General features: G+C 39.0%; 1 protein-coding gene across 2 annotated transcripts in view; it reads left to right on the forward strand.

Moving 5' to 3' along the window:
- Window positions 1-21,260, forward strand: part of RASSF8 (Ras association domain family member 8) — an 82,509-nt gene that overhangs the window by 15,648 nt on the left and 45,601 nt on the right. For both annotated transcript variants that reach the window (XM_064654167.1, XM_064654166.1), the window contains exon 2: window positions 20,476-20,573. The gene's annotated coding sequence lies outside the window, so the exon portion shown is untranslated. The remainder of the gene's footprint in view (window positions 1-20,475; window positions 20,574-21,260) is intronic.

Consider the following 21,260-nt stretch of genomic DNA (forward strand, 5'->3'; position numbering starts at 1 on the left):
CTCTGACCTACAGCTGTGGTAAATAGAAGTCTTTTTTTTTTTATAAAGCCTTTCGGAGTTGTTCCCTTTTTTGTGTTAATTGATTAAAATATGTATTGGGTTGGCCCAAATTCCTCTTGCTAATTGGATAAAATGAAACCACAAACTAGATAAAAAAATCCAGACTATAGCTTCCTTCTGAGGAAAGTTGACTATTATTTTGATGGACTGGTTTTGCCTCTTGTGTGTCTGTGTATATATATATTTATATATATGTGTGTGTGTGCATGTTCTAGCCCTCAGACTGACATGCTACTTTACCAGGTCTATCTGTCTCAATGTTACAGAACAGATGGTTAATTCAAAACCGAGAGTATTAAAGCTGAGTAGATAAATCTGATCTCCTAAAAACGAGGTTGCCAAAACAAGCTGCTGTATTTGATGTAGCTGCTGAATTGGTCTTTTCTTTGCTATGAAGGCAAACCTCAGTCTAATGCCTGAGTGCAAAGGGGTTGGTCACTTCAAGATTTTTTTTTCAGCTCTCAATTTCTCTCAGAACCTGTAACTTGAAGAAGTAAGTTGCTTACATATTGTAGGGATGCTGGAAGAGAAGGCGACTTGTTTCAGATTTAAAATTTGGGTTTTTTTCTGGGCTTATCACTGCAGTCCGGGGTTTTCAAAGTAACAAAGACAAATTGCAGCAGTGGAATAAGGCTGATGCCTGTTTTTAAAATGCCATGATTTGCTTTTTTTCTTCTATTTAAGTGGTCAGTGAAATGAGAATAAAAAGGCAAATTGTTAGAAGAAAGGATTATTGTGTTTACAGACAAATTCTCTTTTTGTCAACAGATAAGAGAGATAATTTGAGACAGGTGTTGTCAGAAGAACCCTTTAGATACCTAATCCAATCTGCACTCCACAGATCCAAGCTACCTCTGGACAGGGCCTAATAAATGAATCCACACTCATGTGTGGCTACAAAAGGGATCAAAGCATTTATTTTCTGCGTTCATCCTGTTGGGATTATTTCTTAGGGACACCATTTCACACTAACCTACTTTCCTGCTTTCAAATGAACCAGGTGAGCAGGACGATGCCCTTTATCTCAGCCCTTGGGGCTTTAAATACTTGTATAGATTCTTCTATGAGCTGCTGGAAGTCATAGTCCCTTTTCAGGAATCTCTGACCTTGCAGTCCATTTTTCTGTGGTGGATTGAGCATTTCATCTGTGTGTGACTTTTGGGCGGTTATTTTTCACTTACATGGTGCTGTAACATGAGCTATTGCATTTTTTGGGAATACTTTATCTTGAATGATAACACATGACATCCAGGTAGTGTAATCATTGTATAAAAGTTGGAGAAAGCAGTGATGTTATTTGTGTGTGCTTCTGCCTTGATAAATGCCTTAAAGTTTAAAAAATTCAGGCTTTCAAGCCTTTCTTTGCTTTTGCTGGTTCTTTTAATGTTTAGCTCTGTATGAAAGGTGACAGGCAAACAGGTGGAAACTGAATCCTCCTATCTGTTCGATTTACACCACAGGTTTTGTGTGTAGAATTGCACTTGTTGGATAAGAATTTCAAGTCCTGTATTTTTGTGGAGTGGCTCAGTCTTGGCTAAAGAGAAGACATTGCTTTACTTGGCTGCATATTTAAATGCCAGGTAAAATCTTGATTTCCGTGGGACTTTGGGGCTTTTCTTAAAAGAATGAGTTGGGTTTGGTTCTTTTTAAATTCTTCTGCTTCTAATTGGCCTCAAGACCCTTTTATTTCAGGAATTTTGGCAGCTCTGGTGATGGTATCAGCCATATCTTCAGGCTTCTGGAGGTGATGCTCTTGAGAGGGGGAGTAATTTGAAATACCATCTGTTTTATTTCTGATCTGTGGTTAGGGCATAGGGTTAGATGTTCATACTTCAATTTGGAATGCCCCCTTCAAACCTGGTGGAAGAACAAAGTTAGGAACTAGAGAAACCTTGGCAAAGCCTAGAGAAAGCAATGCATTAGGGAATAAACTGGCAGAGGCACCAAAGTATCTGAGAGCAGATGGAGTGTTGTCACCAGTTGCAAAATCAGTATAAATACTTCCAGAAAATTATCCTTCCTCTGCTCTTGTCAAGCAGAAGGGACATGAGCCATAAGTACCATTGGCAAATTGTTTTAGCTGACAGTGAACATCCTTGCAGTTGGACTCAACAAGTTGGAATTCTCCCTTGCCAGCATTGGTAGGGATGAAATGCATCTTTTTGGTTCTTGCCTGAAGATGATGGATTTTTATGGCTGGAAAATCTCACAGTTCTGTTGCCTTGCAGTTCCGTTGGTTGTATCAGCAATAAAAATGATGTTTTTTATTCTTGTTGCTGATTGTGGTTGCGTTGTTATGGCACAACTTCCCTGGTTGAGTGTGGTTCAGAGCGGGCCTGTAAAGCAGTTGTTTTACAGGTATTACCATCACGTAACTAGGAACCAATCAGTCCTCCCAAATGCACAGTTTTTGGGATATTGTCATGTTTATAAATGTGTCTGGCTGGCTGCTGCTGAATTGATGGCTCTGGTGCCTGGTTTGTAAGGGGCTGGCAACCTGTAAATGAAAATGGGGAGCCACAAAGCAGGATGAGTTAGTAGAATCACTGCTGTGTGTAGCATTTGTGTCTCTCTTGAACCCTTATTACCCAGGAAAACGAATGTAGGAGTAGAGAGCGTAAGAGGGGAGAGCGTTTGGTTTTAAATTCTGAAATTCCTGTTTGTACTGATCCAAATTCCATTTCCATGGAAACTGGAAGTTTTAGTACTCTCACTTCATCTGCTGGCTGGCTTTGGGGAGACTAAAATTGTTGATTTACCCTAAACCTTTCAGAACTGAGAGCCGTGTTGGTGTATTAGCACCACATATTTTGTACAGACTGAGAAAGTGTAACTATAATTACTCATGCATTTATTCTCTATGAGATGCTTAACTTTTAACTGTTTCCAGATCAGATATCTAAATGTTCAGAGCTTGTGCCATGTTATCTAATTATTGAATGGTCATAATAAGCTCATTTTTTTTTTCTGGTGTGGGTAGTTTCCTCATTATTGGTTCTCCCTGCCTCTGAGTGGAATGAGAAGATTGTGGAGGATATAAAGAATGTACTACTATGTTGAGTTCAGGACAAGAGTTGATAGAAGAAACTCTTAAGTGTGAGAAGGTAACTTTTCTGTTCTTGAAGCTCGGCTGGTTAAGTGAAATTCTTTCTAGCAACTTAGATATACTTTATCAGTGTTCCACTTTCACTTAGAGCTGATTTGGGACTGGCTGTCCTGACTGTGTATGAGCAGAAACAAGGCTGCAGGAAGAGATCCTCTCAGTTCTTTTGGTCAGTAATATGGTAGTTTAAAAGAGGATAAACTTTTTTTTGGTAAGTAAATAGCACTAGCTTTAAAAAAAAAATTAAAAAGAAAAATTTAAACTTTCAGCTTTGTAAATGGGTTATGGCAAGATGGCATTTTGAATTCAAAAAATGAGTGGTTCTGAAGCAGTACCTGGGATCTGAACTTGGCAGAGATGTCTCCCAAACACTTAAGAAACAACTGCTTGCCATTAAGAACTTGCATGTAATTTCGTGCATTTTGGGATTTCTTTTATCTGATGGAAGCATCAGTTTTATCTTTAGTACTAAAGATCATGAGGTCAGTAAGCAAAGTAGTATCAGGAGTGAAAAGGGAGGATCACTTGATTTGGATATAATCTTCTGTCATGAGCTGGAACCTTCTGGAGATCTGTCTTCCTACCTGGATTCCCTGAATACCAGATTTTGGTGTGCCTGCTTGTTTAGGTGCAATATAGCAGGTTTAAGGGGAGGTTGTCTTGGGAACAGGCAGCATCACTGCTGTGATGGCCTTGTCTGTCTTCAGGAGGAAGGTTCCACGTTCATTCTAAACTATGGGGGACTCTTCCCTGCTGTGATGGCTGGAATTCCACTGAAATTTGCCAGTATAAACTACGAGCTGGTATAAAAGAGAGAGCCAGGAAGGACCATAATTAAATAATTCTGCTACCTGTAAAGCCAAGGTGTAGCCAAGACATCTTATTTGTTTGTATTGAGAAATTTGCCTCATGGTGAAAGGTGCTGCCATAATGATAATTTGGCAGTCACTTTGTTCTCTGTTCTAGCAATCAGTAAGTCTAAAAGCTAAAGACAAGTTTTAAGAAGGTGCATGTACAAGGTAAGCCTTTACTTAGTGAAGATATTCCCAGACTACCTGCAGCTGAATGGAGAAACATTAAATAATCCAGTGGGCTTCTAATCTTTAAAATGTTACTTGAAGAGGTGCTTTAACATAGAAAAATCCTTTCCTCTTGCTGATGTTCTTGATCTTGTACATGAATTTAAATGAATAAACAGGAAAAATTCAATTGAACTTCAGCACAACTTGTTTTTGTGTGTCACAGGCGTTATTTAAAGGCTCAAGACAGGATCTCTGTGTGCCCAGTTGGGTGGTTATTCAGCTGCTTGTTTCATCCCTGGTGCTCAGTTCTCCCCCGATTTCTCTTCACTCACATAGGTTACAGATTTAAAGAAAAAAAATGAATTAGAAAAGAAAATCACTAACACTGAACAAGATGAGTATTATTGCATAAAAGCTTTGTGTGGTGGAAGTGTATCTTAACTAATTGACTCAAATCCTGTCAGGTTTCATTCCTTTCACAAGTGGGAATTATCTTACATTGTTCTCACTGAAAATGGTTTTCTGTCCATGCTGTATAATGCTGTATAATAATTTTGATCATAAAAAGTGATGTTTACCAGGGATTTTTAGGGTTCGCTCATTGTATGTAGAAAGTGAAGATGCAAATAAGCAACTTCAGAAATACAGAAATGCTGAACTCTTTTCCACCTTCATGTAATATGTGTGGATAATAGACATAAACATAATAATATATAAAAACAAAATCTAGTTTCTGGTGCTATTAGTTGTTGATACCTGTGAATAGCCATCTTTCCCACACAGAATCTAAGAGCCAAGATTCTCATTCACATCATCCTTGGATGCAATTTGCTTACCAATAGTCACACTATTTACATGATATTCCTTATTTTTAGAAGGCTCAAAGGGTTATGGTGTAACTGAATTACTGTAAAGAGTGTTCTGATCCATTATCTAGCACATTCAGTCCTGGTCAAATGGGTTTTAATGGCATTAAATAATAACCTCCTTAGTACTAGGAATATATGTGTTTTCCCCAGAATCGTAGTTTAAGGATCACTAGCAAGGAAAAAAAAACCAGCAGCATGTCACAGTCTTGTAACAGCTGAATGCAAAGGGAAGCACTCAAGCTGCTCTGGATCACAAATATTTGGCCATTCTGCCCCTAAAACAGATACAGGCTTGTACTTGACTGTAGCTGATTATTTTACTTTGTTATGAGGGCTTTGTGTGCTATGCTATCAGCAAAAGCAGACAAAAAGAGCTCTCTCGTGCCTCTTGCACTTCTCTTGAACACATGGGACGGTCGGTGGTGGCAGATATTATATTTGCTTTCACGAGTAGGTGGTGACTTTTAACTCTGACCTTGAAGAGATGAAAAGCTCCCTTTGCTGGTGACAGTAACACCAATTCATTCACACCTTGGATTAAAAAGCTGGGTTTGTCCCGTGATTTAGCTGAATCTTAACGTTTCTGAGACTTATGTAGATCATAAACCATGCTATAAACATAACTTTTGGCTTTTCAGCTAATATAGGTAAGAAGCCAATTCTGAAGTCCTTAAAATAGTAATTATGGCTGGTTTATGGGCCTATTTCTTGAACTGATGGATTCTCCTGCACCCTTTATGACACTGTACACCGTGTGTGTAGTTCCAGGTTTATTTTAGGCTATATATATTGAATTAGTATGGTTGACTAGTCAAAATCAACCTCTCAGCCCCAAAAGCTAGTTCCTTTTGAAGTCTGAACAGCTGTTTGAGGTATTGTGTCCTACTTTGTTTTTAATGTGAAACATTCTTAGAGCTTAACAGTGGTGTCAGACCAGTGCTTAGTCTGTTCTTTTTCTTCACAGGGCATTTAGAAATGGGATTTTGACTCCTGTAACAGAATTATGAATTGCCATTTGGGGTGTTTTGTATTTGCCCATGGCAGGAAGGTTGGAATGAGATTATCTTCAAGGTTTTTTCCAACCCACACCATTCCATGATACCACAGGCACACCTCTCATGTTTTCAATATGACCATCATTTTGCTTAGAAGAATGACTTAATTTCCTACCTACTACCTAGCATTTTGAACATGATTTAATGAGCTGTTCTTTATTTTGTTTTGTCTGCAACTCCACTTTAATGTTTCCTGGAAGGTATTCCAGAGTGGAGTAGCTATGGGGAGGGATATGAGTGCTTCTCAGAGCAGTTTCAGTGACCTTCTCCAGAACATTGCTGTGTTCTCAGGTTGGTTTTAGGTGAGGCTTTTTGTGGGTGTGTATTATTGCTGTGATTTTAAAGAACACGTGGTGGTTTATGTATATGAGGAACTTTCTGAACTCTGCATTCAGCCTAATTTTTTATGTTTCTATTTGATTAAGATGCACATAAGAGAAATTCCTTTTCTGAGTAAGCTGCTTTATTTTGGTGAAGGAACTTTCAACTTGAAATGGTGCAATGAAAGCAAGCATTTGCATGGGGAAATGATGGGTGTGTAGGTGTGTTTTACCCTTCAGGTTTCCCTGTGGGGTTGCAATCTACAGCTCAGACTTCATCTATGGCAAACCTGTTGCTGTGGTCAAGGGCTTTCCTAGGACAGAAGGTGCTGCAATAATAAATATTGTGGAATTCTTGTGCATACATATAAATTATATTTGTATTTCAGCTATGCAGTAATGGCCAAGGGATGATGAGCTCTTCTAGTCAAGTGACAGTAGTCTTGCCTTTATTGCATTAGTCACATAATGTAAACCAATTTCAGTTAATGTGGGGTAAGAAGCAAGGTTGAAATGGAATAACTCTTAAGTTGGATTGCTACCAGCTTGCTACACTGGCAGAAATGAAATAATTATTTGTCTGTTAATGGCAAACTGCCAAGAAAATGCTGGTTCTGATTTTAATGCATTTCAAAAACTTATTTATTAAGAATTATGTAACAGCATATAAACATATTATTGCTGCAGCTTTGGTAGCTTTGGAGGCTTCACTCTAAAAACTGACTTTTTTTTTTGTGTTTCCAAGAACAAAACATAAAAGAGTGTGGGGTTTGTGTTGTATGGGATTTTTTTAATTGTGAATACGATAACTTGGTAAAATGTCACACCTGAATAATATTTTCTTATTATAGCAACTTCTTTTGGAACTGACTGAACCAATGTTTTTGTCCTACATTATTTCCATATTAAAAATACTTTGTGTAGTAAAGAAATGATTTCATGGTGATGCCAGGTCACTTCTCACAAAATCTAGAAATTGTTCTCATATGGGGTGTATTGTGTCCTATGCAAAGTATGTGCTTTTCCACATCACATTAATCTCAAGGGCAAGAAGGAATAAAGACTGGAATAAAGAGCAGAAAACCACAATTTACATTTTAGAAAGGACATTCTTTTTTTTTTTTTTATTTGAAAATATATCTGAGAAAATGAACAATAGGAGTGTCTGGGTGAATTCATGCTGGTGGAGTTTAAGGTTTGGGGTTTTTTTCCCCTCTGCTGCACATCAAATATAGATAACTCTTGTTACTCCTAATGCTCATCACTGTTGGACATGGCCTTAAAAAATTTAGCTGCCTCTTCTGAAGATCTGGGCTAATTAAACTTTCATTTATCTTCTGAAACAAAAGGAGTAATGTTTCACTCTGCTGTTGACCACACAGACAGTCCCACTTGACTTCAAGTGGAGAAGGTACCACAAGTATGAGTTTATCCAGTGCTCGGGAGGGTGGGACTCCTGGGGTGTTTGTGCTGTGAGTTTTTTGGGGTTTGTTTTGTTTTGTGCATGCTGTGAATGCTGTGGGTCTGTTATTAGACCTTTCCATCGGTTCCAAGAGGAACTGTTGCTTGTTACTTGCTCCTGAAAATGCTGATAAGAGGCCATGCTGAGCAGTGAGTGCACTCACATTTGATTTCTGTGTAGCACAGGTTTGAAAGCCAGTGGTTTGGTGTTGATTTTTTCCCCCCTTAGATCACTTCTGAACCCCTCCTGTGAATGTTTCAAAACGTTATTGAATGCTTTGCCAGCTGCATTTGTCTAGTCCTTTTGGAAGACTTATTACCTTTCCTGTGATAATCAGAGACACACAGAATTATTGTTCTTGTAGTCATGCCTCACAGACCTGGCCTAACACAAAGAACAATTAGCTACAGTGTTCCTGAAAGCAGTTTGGCAAAGGAAACTGGTACTAACCTAAACTGTTAGATTTTGAGAGCAAAATATGTGTCTTCTGTTAAATGATAGGTAAGTTGGGAGTGCTTCTGCCCATTAGTGTTATCCCGTGCTTGCTTTATTTAGCACAGAGCATCCACTTGGAAAGTCAAGGTTATACCCTTGTAGCTGGTTTGTAGAGCTTTATTCCAAAAATTCTCATTACCAGTAGTTTCAGTTAAACTCTGGTAGGGAAGTCTCAACACAGGCAGCTGATGCTATGGCAGAAAACCACCTTTCATTCTATAGTATGGAATTATTTAGCTGCAGTTGATCAGGTGAAAAATGAATAATTTTTTGTGCTTCTGTCAGTAAAGAGAATTCTTAATCACTGTAGCTGAATTTTAATATTGTGTGCAACTGGTGTATTGTATTATGGAAAGAGCTATAGGTTGATACTCTTTTATGACGCTGAATAAAATTTTCATTGCTGTAGATGCCTCTTCTTTCCAACTGGAGAGCCTGCCTGAACTGAGACGTTGTCCAGCAATACCTAGTAAAAATGTTTGAATGTTGCTTTTAACTCAAACAATTAAAATCTCATTAATGTGTTGAAAAGTGGCCCATTTTCTAACCATAAAGTTGTATTTTCATTTAATATTTGTTTAATCTTAGAAACTATGTAAATGTACTTTAAAGCTTTTTATAGTTATAATGTGTAACCATGCTAAGTCAAATGAATTGGTGTGTTCTTAATGTAATACTTAAGGATTAATATTAATAACTTGACTGTGCTTTGTGTTTTTTTCACAAAGCATTTATTTAAAAAGGAAGCAGTAAGGATTTCACTTGATGCTGCAACAAGAAAGAAAATAGAAGAAAAAAAAAAGGAAAACAAATGCAGACCCTTTGGGGATATCTGTATTTTTGCCCAATGGAACTTTAGGTGCCTATATGACACTTCCATAAGGGCCTAATATATGAAATATTGCCCACTTAAGGGCATCATTGAGGCTCTTTGTAGCTGTTACAACTCCCTACTTGGTTTGGGGATTGATGCTATCAAACTACTGGTTTGTACTGGTCTCTGGAGATAGAATTGTCCTATGTCACCGTGGGAATCAGCATAGGAGTGAAGGAACTGGATGACTTCATGGTCAGTGTGTGCCTTGAGTGAATATAAAAAGATTTGTGTGTGGATTTTCTCGTTCAGCTCACAGCTATCCTGTCATGGGATAGCTCAGGTATTGGGGGTACCTTTTGGTTCAGGTTGTTTCGTTAGTTTCCACTTGATATCTACAGATTGTTACATTATATGAAGCATAAGGAGGAAAAATACAGCTTTCCTCAAATAATTTGCACTGTCCTGCAGCTTCATGATGGAGAGTTTGGTCACTATGCAACTCTCCTACTCAGACTTTTTGTTTTGTTTTTTTTTATGTTTCAACTACTTCATTTACTCAGTGTACTCATCCTGCTTAGATGTAGTAGAAAGAGAATATTTTTAAGTATGTTTTCTATAAAATACTTTTTATAGAAACAAGATGTGCATCTCTTATCCCCCAAAAGCCTTTTAACTTTGTTAGTCTCTGTCTTTTTTGAAGAAGGTCATAGCATCCTGTTCAGCCTCTTTTTGTCTGTTACATTTGCCATTTCAGAAACTGTTTCATTGATTGTGAGTGTTGGTTTTGGAAAATATCCACACTTTGCTATTGACTATTTTGAAGGTTTTGTGTGTAGGTGGATTCCGTTCGCTCTCAAGAATGAAGCTCTGAGGCCTTAATTAGTTGTTTCTTGATTTTGATTGGAATTCTGGAAATTGAAAGTGTCAAGGCTCATCAGAATTGGTGCAATTTGAATGGGATCCAAAAAAATCCTTCCCTTTGAGGGTGGGGAGGCCCTGGCACAGGTTGCCCAGAGAAGCTGTGGCTGCCCCAGCCCTGGAAGTGTCCAAGGCCAGGCTGGATGGGGCTCTGAGCAACCTGGGATAGTGGGAAGTGTCCCTGCCCATGGCAGGGGGTTGGAATGAGATGATCTTTAAGGTCCCTTCCAACCCAAGGCAGTCCATGATACTGTGATTTAGATTTGTAAGACCTTACAAAGAAACATTTGCAGGTTGGTAAACTGAGTTTGGGGAGGAGAGGAATTTATGAAATCATGTCTAGATGTAGTTGAAAAAAGAGCTTTGATTAAAAACACATGAAAAAATGGCAAAGTCTTGAAAGCAGACTTATTGTCATATATTAGCAGGATCTAGACAGCTTATTGTTTGGCCATGTAACTTCAGATCTCCCTTGACTGAATGGTGCTCTGAGAACCAGAGGAGGATCTCCAGATTCAGGAATGGATGTCTGAAATTGCCTTTTTTTACCCCTACCTGAGAGTTGTCACACTGCTCCTGGGAAGCAGCCAATGTCAATGGAAGCCTCATGCATTCCAAGGAGGGCGTTGCTGTGGGGAAAGAGTAAATCTGCCCATGTGCTGGTGTTTACATCTGGCACGTTAACACTGCAGTACATCTTCACAGCGTGTTGGTCTCGTGTGTTTGCAGCTCTTTGACTTTGAGCTGCAGAAGTTTAGACCTCCCGCATGTTTTTACAGTGCATGGTACCTTTTCAAAGGGAATTTGGGGAATTTTGCTGGCCAGTGCTCGAAATCAAGGGAAAGACCTTGCCAGGGAAGTCTGAAAACAGCAAAACTGACATGATGGGCTTTATTGCTGCTTTTCTCTTTATCTTGATTCTTTTCTTGTTTATTCTGCTAGTGGCAGCAGGATCTGAATCCTGCTTTTGAACTTCAGAGGAAAACTTTCCATTTCCCCTGGCTTGTGTTGAGCACTTAATTTGAGGTAATGGTCCCTTACCAAAACCAACCAAACAAAGGAAGTAAATAAGTAACTGGTTGTTCAGCTGTAAGGAAAGGTCTTTGAAAAAGTGTTGACTTCTGCCTTGGTCTGATTCTGGAGTTAATGTGAGGAGTTGATTAGTCAGTTAGGAAAAATTTGAAAAAAGAACTTGAAGTAAGGAAATGCTTTCTGAGAAGAAAAGGCCTTAGGGAATATGAAGGTTGTCTCTTTCTGTTGTTCCAATGCTTGGAGTCTGGTTAGCATAGAACCACAGAATAGTTTGTGTTAGAAGGGACCTTAAAGATCAGCTGGTTCCAATCCCCCTGCCATGGGCAGGGATGACACTAAGCTTTTACATTTATTTTCACTTTGTTATACAACATACTTTTTAACCAACCCATTATCTTTGTGACAAACCTTTTTATGGTTACCTCCTATTTTTTATTTGACCTACTGATCTTGAGCAGCCATCTATAAAAATATCTTCTCCCTGTCTCTCATCCCATACCTTGGATTTACCCCCAAAAAATGTACCTTTTTCAGAGAATTCAAATACTGAATGGTAGGGGTCATGTTTGTGTACAAAAACTTAGGCTTATTCTTTTCATTACAGCCACAATTAATTATTTGCACTTAACAACCACAGTGGTTTGAGATGTGAAGAGATTGATTTAAAAGTGACAGCACCAGCCTGTACCATGAGCTGAGCTGTAGAACCTCTCACAGGAGAGCAGAAGCAGTGAGCTAATAATCTGCCAGGTTCAATTTACTTAGATCACAAGTTGCTATATTTTTTATATCTTAAACTCTGCTTAAAGTAATGCCACCTACATACATTTAAAGTTTGCTTAGCCTCATAGAGTATCTTCAGGGTTGGTTGTTCCCCTCCACTGTAGGCAGAATATCTTGAGATTTATCTCTTTTATTTGTTTTTTGTTTTTTTTTTTTTTTTCCTTTCTGAGATGAGCAGCCCAACATTTTCTATAGTTAATTGCTGAAAACATCTGATTTTTCTGTGCTTCTGAGTTAGGATCTTTAGATTTAGCCCTGTGGTTGGTTTTGTTTTGTTTGTTTGTTTATCCCCCTGAGTGAGTTAGATGTTATAATTCTGGGTGATTTAAAGACCTAGTCATCCTGTCGTTGTGAACTAGGAACTAAATTCCAGGCATGTTTTCATTAATTATAAACTTAAAGTAATCTTGGGCTGGAAAATGTTGCTTTCCTTTTGGTTACTAGTGGCCTTTTAAATGTTGATTTATATTGCCAGTGACACAAATTAAGTTTTGTAGTAGATGACGCAAGAACTTGCTATTTACCTTTACACTATCAAATAAATAAATTTCAAGGACTTTAATGGCATAAATTGCCTCGGGGCATTTCCTGGTAGCTGGTGCTTAGTTGGCCCTCATATCTCCCAGGTGCTATTTAACTACCAGTTAGCGTCCAACTAGAGATGATGATTAGTGCTGAAACTGTTGTTGTGATCACTTTCTACAGGGTTTTTCTTAAGTTAATGTCTTCATTGAGACAAAATACTGTGGCTTCACTTAGTGCTGGTTGAGAAGGAGGTAATGGGTTGAGATGGAGAAATAAACTTTCTCTCACATGTGCCTCACACTTGCATCTCTGCAAGGTCCAAGTGCACTTGACACTGATTAAATTTCCTTTGACAGAGTGCAGGAAACCCAGCAAAAATCAGCTCTTTGTCTTCCATTGACTCACAGCTGATTGCAAGGAAAAGAAAAAGGTAGTTTGGCATCTATTGGCTACACAACAAAGTAAGAAATGAAAGCTCCAAACAAAAAGAAATCTATGTAATAGCAGTAGCTGCAATAAAATGCTTATTCCTTTGGTTAGTAACAATTAAGAAGTGGTGCATTATAATCCCCCTCACATGCTCAGGGAGGGGGGACACGTGGGTGTTGGATGAAGGTCTCATGGAGGGTGCTCATCCTCAGCAAGGACAAATGCTTGTGGAGGCAGCTGGAAATCAAGCTTGCAGGCCCGACTCTGCTTTCTGCAGGTGCCATCTGTGCCTTCCTACAGCCATGAAATTCATAGCAGCTGTACACTTCAATATTTTACCTGTTATTATCCAGCATGGACTTTCAGTTAGAGACATTTCAAGTTCATTAGATAGGAGCTGACTATTTGCAGACACAAGTTACCTGAAAAAAATTATTACTTAACAAACTTGCTATATTATTCTTATACTGAAATCGAGTTACTTTGAGGGTGTTTCAACGTATACAACAAAATGATTTGTTGTCTTCTACTTTTTCATGTGCATAAGCACAAAACCCCCTCTTAAATTAGTGAAGTTTTTTTAAAAACATCTTCTGAAATTAAGTTCTCTTAACATATGGATGATATGAAGTCTCTTTGACTCTTGAGCACTTTAACGTTGCCTTGTGTGCAAAGGCACAGCAAAGAGGTGGGCTTTTGATGTTTCTCATGATTTGAAAATGGTTTGTCATCTGCAAGATGGCAATCACAAAAGAGAGCACTGTAGGCCTTTGGAAAAGGGGCTGGGTTTCTGTCTCCCACAGTTTTTGCTGCTACTGAGCACTGTCTTAAGTCCTTTGCTTTGTCCTGTGTAAGAATGCTGGAATTTGGGGGGGTTATTAGCAGTGACTTATAACTCTTTTTGCCAAGCAAAGGGTGATTGAAGTTAACCTTTAAACCCTTTGGAAAATCACTGGTTTGCATAAGAACTTCCTCGTGTAGAAGGGGTTAGTTGGAAACGCAGAGCAATGTTGGATGTTCCTGATGATGTTAAAGACAAAACTGACTTGAAACTGAATTTTTTTTTTTTTGTTGGTTTGGGTTAATGCTAAACTGAACCATTTCGAATTTACAAATTATCTGCGGTGACTGCTTAATCCTGGTATCTTAATTATTTTATGTTCCTGATGCGGACTCCGCAAACTACTGTTACCTCAGTGCTCATATAAAACCAGGCTAAATGATCCTACAATGTGTAAACAACCTATGGTAGCAGAAAAGAACAGCCTTTGCTTGCTAAGATAGCAGCAGTCCTTCATGATTTTTAGAAATAGAACAGGCTCTCCAGAACTGACTATAAATTGATATGATGTGGAAATCAAAATTGTCTGGCAGTGCCTGGGAAGTGGAGAATTGTTTACTCAGGAACTGCAATATCGACTGTTTAAACAATCTGAAGGGACTGTTGGATTCTGCCTGTAGTGCAAACACAGGCTGCATGGTCAGCTCAGTGGCAAAGGAATTGTGGAATCAGAGTGGTTTGGGTTGGAAAGGACCTTAAAGATCATCTTATTCCAACTCCCTGCCATGGGCACGGACACCTTCCACTAGCCCAGGTTGCTCAGAGCCCCATCATTTTTCATTAGTTCTACTTGTCCTTAACTCCACTGGTGCAAATAAACCAGAATTTTATTCCATTTTTTTTTTTTTTGCAATTGCTGTCAACCAGACTTATCCTAAAGGAATGAAATGAAAGCAAATGCAACATCATCATGCTACTGGTTTTATGTGCTACCACTTTTATGTTGCCTAAATACCTGGATGACTTGCCCAACTGTACTTTTTCAGAGATGTGCATGATTAGTGACATACATGTTTTAACTTGAATTGTGCTTTTTAAAATGCCCTCCTATGGTTCTACCAGCTACAATTAATAACAGGAGCTAATTCAATGTGCTTTCTGATAACCTCTACAACCCAAACAGCTCAATGGATGTATGAATACACAGACCTAATTCTGATTTCTGTTAAAAGGCACTCAAGTGTATTACTCAATCACTTTCTCTTTAAGTATGCTTTCTCATATATGCTTTTTGGAGAATTGGTGCAAAATATTTAGTCATATGTAGGCATGGCAAGAGTTTTTTGCTGTGCTTGAAGAATTAATAGTCAAGAGTGAAATTGTATGGGTAAGGCAGGAATGTAAACTCCTTCTCTCTCTTTTCCCAACAGCTGTAACTCTGAAGGCTTAAAACTGCATTAAATAAATTCAAACCTGTTGTTCCTGGAAAGAAAATGCCCTTCACACACTTGCAAGGAGAAAAATGATGGGCAGAACTCTGAAGATCACAGTTAAAACTTTTCTTTTATATCAAACTGCTTCATAATATTCATTTCACTCTTTTTGGTTTATGTATCAACATGTTTTTGTAGCACTTACTTTTCAACATTCAGTAGAGCCTGAGGGAGTAATTCAGGGTTGAATTTGAAGATATTATCCAACTTTTTTCTCTTTCTGAGAAGATCTTAATAGTAGTAACAAAGAAGCAACTTCTTCTCTGGCTCATATGGAAAGGGATGTAAATGCTTTTGCTCCTGATAATGCAGGATATGGTTTTTAAAAAGCAAACACACACAAAGCTATATGGGAATCACAGATGTAGGCTTCTCACTCAGGTAAGCAGGACTTGAGTGCTCCAGACAAAAAGGACACAAGTAGATGTGGGATTAATGGTGCAGTGAAGTCTGGGCTGGACAAGTCCTCTCTTAATTCTGGTTGAGGTGTGGGGTTGCTCAGAGGAAGATGGGAGTAAACCCCTTTGATCTTCTGCAGTCAGGTGAGGATATGAACAAGTCAGTGAAGACAAACAGCTTGATGTTCTTTGTATTCTCTTAATAAAGTGTCTTGCTTCCAGTTTTGTCCCCACAATTAAGAGCAGTAGCCAAAACAGGCCGATTAACAGATCCTGTTAATTTGGGAGCACCTGCTGTTTATCCATAGGGTCAGAAAGAGCAGAACAGTTGATGTAGCAGGACCTTCTCCCACTGGTACACACTTAAATTCTCTTGTCAACATTTCCTGTGTTCCACTTTCACACTTGATGTGGAGACACCACTTTGCACTTGCCACAGGCTTTTAAAACGCTTCCAGCCAGGGTGCTGCTTGCACTGATTTGTGACCAGCGAGCTTTTTTCCTTGCTAGAAGCCAAACACCAATGCCAGATGTACTTTTACACAGGTCATTATAGAGCTGCTGAAGGAGGACTTCTGATTAACAGCGATGAGAGGATAATTGAGACCATCTGACCCAGATGTGGTAAAAGGCCTCCCTAACTTGCAGCACCTGATCCTCCTCACTGCTCTGTCCAAAACAAACATACCTTTCACCACCACTACCTCAAGACATTTACTAATCCATCTGTACTTTGAATATGATGGTGCATCTTTTCAGATTGTGGCCTCAAAGCTAATAATTCATGGTGGTGTAGGCTCCCTGTGTATCATCCATTACCCAAAGGAACTGACTGAAATGTTCTGACCTTGTTAAAATTACAGATGTGTCTCCTTGGAGATAATGACGCGAAATTTGAAGGCTACGCTTTCATTTTTATTTTTTTTAATGGCTAATTGTTACTTAACTTCAACAAAGACTGAAAGGGATTTAATTTTAAAGATTCCCTGCTTTTAATGAAGATGCTGTTTTCCTGTATTTAAAAAAAAGCAAACAACCACTAAACCCCCAAAAAAAGACAAAAAACCCACCTAAAGTTTTTGAAAGCAAACTTCACTCCTCTTTTTTTTTTTTTTTTTTTTAGTGCTTTCTCTGTAAGGTTTTTGTCAGTGTCATAAACTGCTTTGTGTTTCCTGAACTTCATCTAAACACAGGGTTACTTTGGTTGACATGAATTATGACATAGTTTTGATAACCCAGTAAGCTACAGAACACCTGTGAAGAAAATAAAACATGATTTTAAGGTAAAAAGATTTGTTACCACGCCAGTCTAGTTTTCCTTCTGTGTGAGTGGAAGGGTCGCAGTTGCTTTGGAAATGTGTGACTGAAAGAGACCACTTGAGTTTGAAAGCAGTTTCTTGTTCTTCCCAGTTTTCTTCCTGCACTGCAGACTATTGATTTAATATGTTTAGTCAAAGAAGTTTCAGAAAAAAACATCAGTGGGAAGAGATAATCAAATCAGACACTTTGTATTATCATGGAATTGGGATTGTTCAGCCTGGAGAAGAGAAGGCTTCAGGGTGACCTAATTGTGACCTTCCAGAACCTGAAGGAGCTACAAGGAAGATGGAGAGAGATTGTTTCCAAGGGCCTGGAGTGACAGAACAAGGGGGAATGGCTTCACACTGACAGAGAGGAGGTTTAGGTTGGATATTAGGAAGGAATTCTTCCCTGTTGAGGCCCAGGCACAGGTTGCCCAGAGAAGCTGTGGCTGCCCCATCCCTGGAAGTGTTGAAGGCCAGGTTGGATGGGGCTCTGAGCACCCTGGGCTAGTGGAAGGTGTCCCTGCCCATGGCAGGGGTTTGGAATGAGATGATTTTTAAGATCCCTTCCAACCCAGGCCAGTCTATGACAGTCTTTAAACATATCAACCTTGTTCAGTTTGTTGGTAATGCCATTATACATTCAGATGATGAACTGTGTCTTGGTCCCCCCTTTTCCCATCATCACTAAGAAACCCCTTGCTTTGCTGTGAAGGCTCCAGGGTGTGATGCAAGTAGTTGTTTGGCTTAGACAGAGGTAGCACAGACTTCGTAAATGTCTATGAGTGACATCTGAGGGTACGAGAATCATCTGATGTTGTAAAAAAGCTGTTGCAAGCAAAGGAAATCAGGTCTTAATCTTAAAAAGGGATTTTCCCACCTACAAGAGCTAAAAATCTTACTCTTCTCTCTCTGTTTCCTCCCTACCATAGAGTTCTTTGCATGTGTGGTGTTTATTTCCTCGTGATCTGAGATGCACGTTGTCACCAGTGTGACTTTACAAGTTTAGAGGTGCCAAACAGGTCATGTAGCGTGTTGTGTGGAACTGGTCATCTTGGTTCCCCTTGCAAAGAAAGTCCTTTTCTGTGGCATCTCTTAAAAGAAGCTCTTCCTTTCAACTGCTCGTGGCCTACTTGTGGCATTTATTTACATCTACATATCTCTTCAGAGCTGCCTCTCTTGTTTTATCTATTTGTGTTAATTACAAAAAACGGTAAGTTTTGTTGCTTTTTTTTTTTCTTTTTGGTACAATATACTTGGGAGCCCAGGTGGCAATTTATACTGCATCCTTGCTAAATATTCAACAAGGCTGGACTCCTTTCTTGCTGGTTTGACTCTATTGCTGTGTCTCTTTGCATTTTAACATGCGAAGATCTCCTTCTACAAGTATGTACTAGAAATGCAGCTCTGGCCTACAAGGCTGCAGTGTGTGAACAAAGACTACTTTAGTATTTTCCTTGGGACTTTCATAAAATAAAATACATAAAACATCTCCATTAAAATGTCTGGATTGATGAAGGGAAGGGGAAAAAAAAAGGCTTTTCCTCCAGCAGTGGCTTGATTAATGGATTTATTGTTTGTACAGATTTTGTCAGGAAGCCATATGGCTTGAGGAAAACAAAGAGGAAGTGGCTGATGTTGGGAATCTGATTTAATAGGGGTCCCTAAGGACAGAATGTGGCTCTTATCCTCACTCCTTCCCACTCAGTTTGCAAAGTGGTCTGAGAAGAGCTTTAGGGCTTTAATAGAGCAGAAGATAAAGCGGCTCTGTTTGAGTGGAAGTGTCGGTCCCTGCTGCTGGATCAGCATCACAGCTGCTCCATTCTCAGGTTAAGAATCCATTGTTTGGCTGGTGTGTAAAGTATCCTGGATAATTAACAAGGAACAGCAACTGAAATGTTTACTGCTTGTATATTGGCAGTTGATCAGTTTGCAATAGTTAAAGACAACTCTTTAACATCTCAAAGCTGAGCTTTCATAGTTTGGAGTGAGATGATACTTCTCTCCTCTACTGCTCCCTCCCCCAGCAAAACTCAAGCATATATGCCTCTGGATTAACTAAATCACCATCTGTATCCTAAAATCAGATCTATTTTCCTAATCTAACGTGTATAAGTAACTGGGGCTTAAGCATTGGGGATCTAACTTGATGTGGAGGGTTAAATGAATGTTCTGCATTTTCTATGACTGTTTGTAGTTATGGCTATGTGGTGAATAAACCTAAAGCAATGACTTATAATGGAACTGCAATCAAATACATTAGGGATTTTTAACAAGCATATCTTCCTTCTATGAAATTATAGGTTCTCAGCTGAGAGGCATAAACTCACCAAAAATTGTTATGGTCCTTTCAGAGCTGAAGTAAAAGGCCCATGTGATGAACCATTACTAAATGTTAGTGGGTCCACAGAGTGGAGAGCACAAAACATCACCAAAACATTTTCTGACAACCCAGGAATTTAATTAATACTGGTTTGTGAGTGCAAGCTACATATTCAGTCAGTGGTGGTGAAAATGATTTGATATGAGATTTTCAGAGCTCCTGAACATCCTATTATGAAGTTTTTGGCCATAATGAGAGAAGCAATTACCCCTGCAGGGCTTTGATGCTCAGTGTGCATGGTCTAGTGTTTTACAACAGGCAAGTCCTTTCTTTCCAGATTTTTAAGAGGTGTTTGTTGCTTTTTGAACTCTTACAGCATTCTTATGCTGGAGTTGGTACTTAACTGCATCTTTTCTTATAACTCTGAGAGATACTGGGAGACAAACATTTTGCCTGGACAAAATTTAGTGTGTGATAACAGTGGAAGAGGAGATGCCAAAATACTAGAAGCAGGTTTTTCTGATATAGATCAGTTCTTTTATGCTAAAGTTCCCATTTTAGAGTTACACATAATAGATAAGTTCCTTTAAAATACGGTTCAGAAAGTCTTTGGTGATGAATGTTTGTAAACAACCACCTCTCACTATGACATAGTGTTAGGCAATGTTTGTAAGGCTGTCACGATGATGCTGTTAAACATGGCTGTAGTAAGCATCCCTTCCAAGCTGATTAATACTAGTCTTAATCAGCAGTTTGGGATTTGTTACCCTTTGCTTAGTTTGTGTGACTGTTTATGCATTATTGGTTGTGATTCACTACTCCAAGGGAGGCAGGGTATGCAGTTCGAGGGCACTTGGAGATTTTTATGTCTGGAACAGCTCCAGTCTCAGGATTATTTTCCTTAAAAAGAAAATTAGGAAAGATTATTTCACAATCTCCTATATTTACAATTTAGCAGTGGTAGATGCTCATGACCACCTAATACAGGGCTTAGTTTTTTTCCTAGCCTTCTGGAAAGCTGTTGAAATGCTGTTTACCACACTTGGTTATTTATAGCAGGAAAATGTATAAGAAGCAGCAATTTAGGTTCAGTATTCCACATTTCTTTTGAACTAACTTTTTAAAAATAAACTTCTATTTGTATGTAGCAGGCTGTCATAGATCTACAGATGCTGGGAGAACACACTTTTTTTCCAAAGCATTAAAAGGGAGGAGTGGGAATAGGACTTTATCCTCAAGAAAAAGTAGTTTTACTAATGTATAGCAATATTTCAATTTCTTTCTTCTAGGAACTGACCCTGTCAAGCAGAGTTGACACTTATGCCTGGAGCAGCAGGTCGCTCTAAGCCCACTGCATAAAAAGATCTCTGTCTGTTTTCATCTGCAGGTAAGTTATGAACAAAAAGCTTCAAATTGGGCAGTAGATCTTCAGGAAGAATTTCTTCACTGAAAGGGTGGTGAAGCATTGGAAGGGGCTGCCCAGGGAGGTGGTGGAGGCCCCATCCCTGGAGGTGTTCAGGGAACAACTGGACGTGGCACTCAGTGCCATGGTTTAGTTGACAAGGTGGTGTTTGATCCAAGACTGCACTCAGTGATCTTGGAGGTCTTCTCCAGCCTTAGTGATTCTGCATAAGGGTTTGTCCTCAGCTCTGCAAGTCAGACATTGCCAAAACTCCAGAAAAGCAGACAGGAAAAGTAAACAGAAGCAGGTAATGGTTTTCCTGACAACATGATTAATTTTTGATATCAGAAATATCAGAACTTAGAATCCATTGCTGTAAAAATATATACTGTCAGACTATGTATTGGTATGACTTTTCTTATCTGTTTGATTTCCCCCTCCCCCCCAAGCCCCCTGTTTTATGATGTAAATGAGATTGATGAAGCAAGTGAGAGAAACTCAGAACGCACTTTCTTCTCTGGCTTGTCACCATTGACAGGCTTTGCTTAAAGCTGGTTTACCTTATGTACACATCAGCTTTGCAGTGGTAGACTTCTATATGAGTCACACCTCCTGTGTTTCTGTGTGTGACTACCATTCTGCAGCTCCTGCTGCTGCAATCTGTAGTATTAT

Source organism: Pseudopipra pipra, chromosome 5, assembly GCF_036250125.1.
Source record: "Pseudopipra pipra isolate bDixPip1 chromosome 5, bDixPip1.hap1, whole genome shotgun sequence".
NCBI classification, from domain to species: domain Eukaryota; kingdom Metazoa; phylum Chordata; class Aves; order Passeriformes; family Pipridae; genus Pseudopipra; species Pseudopipra pipra.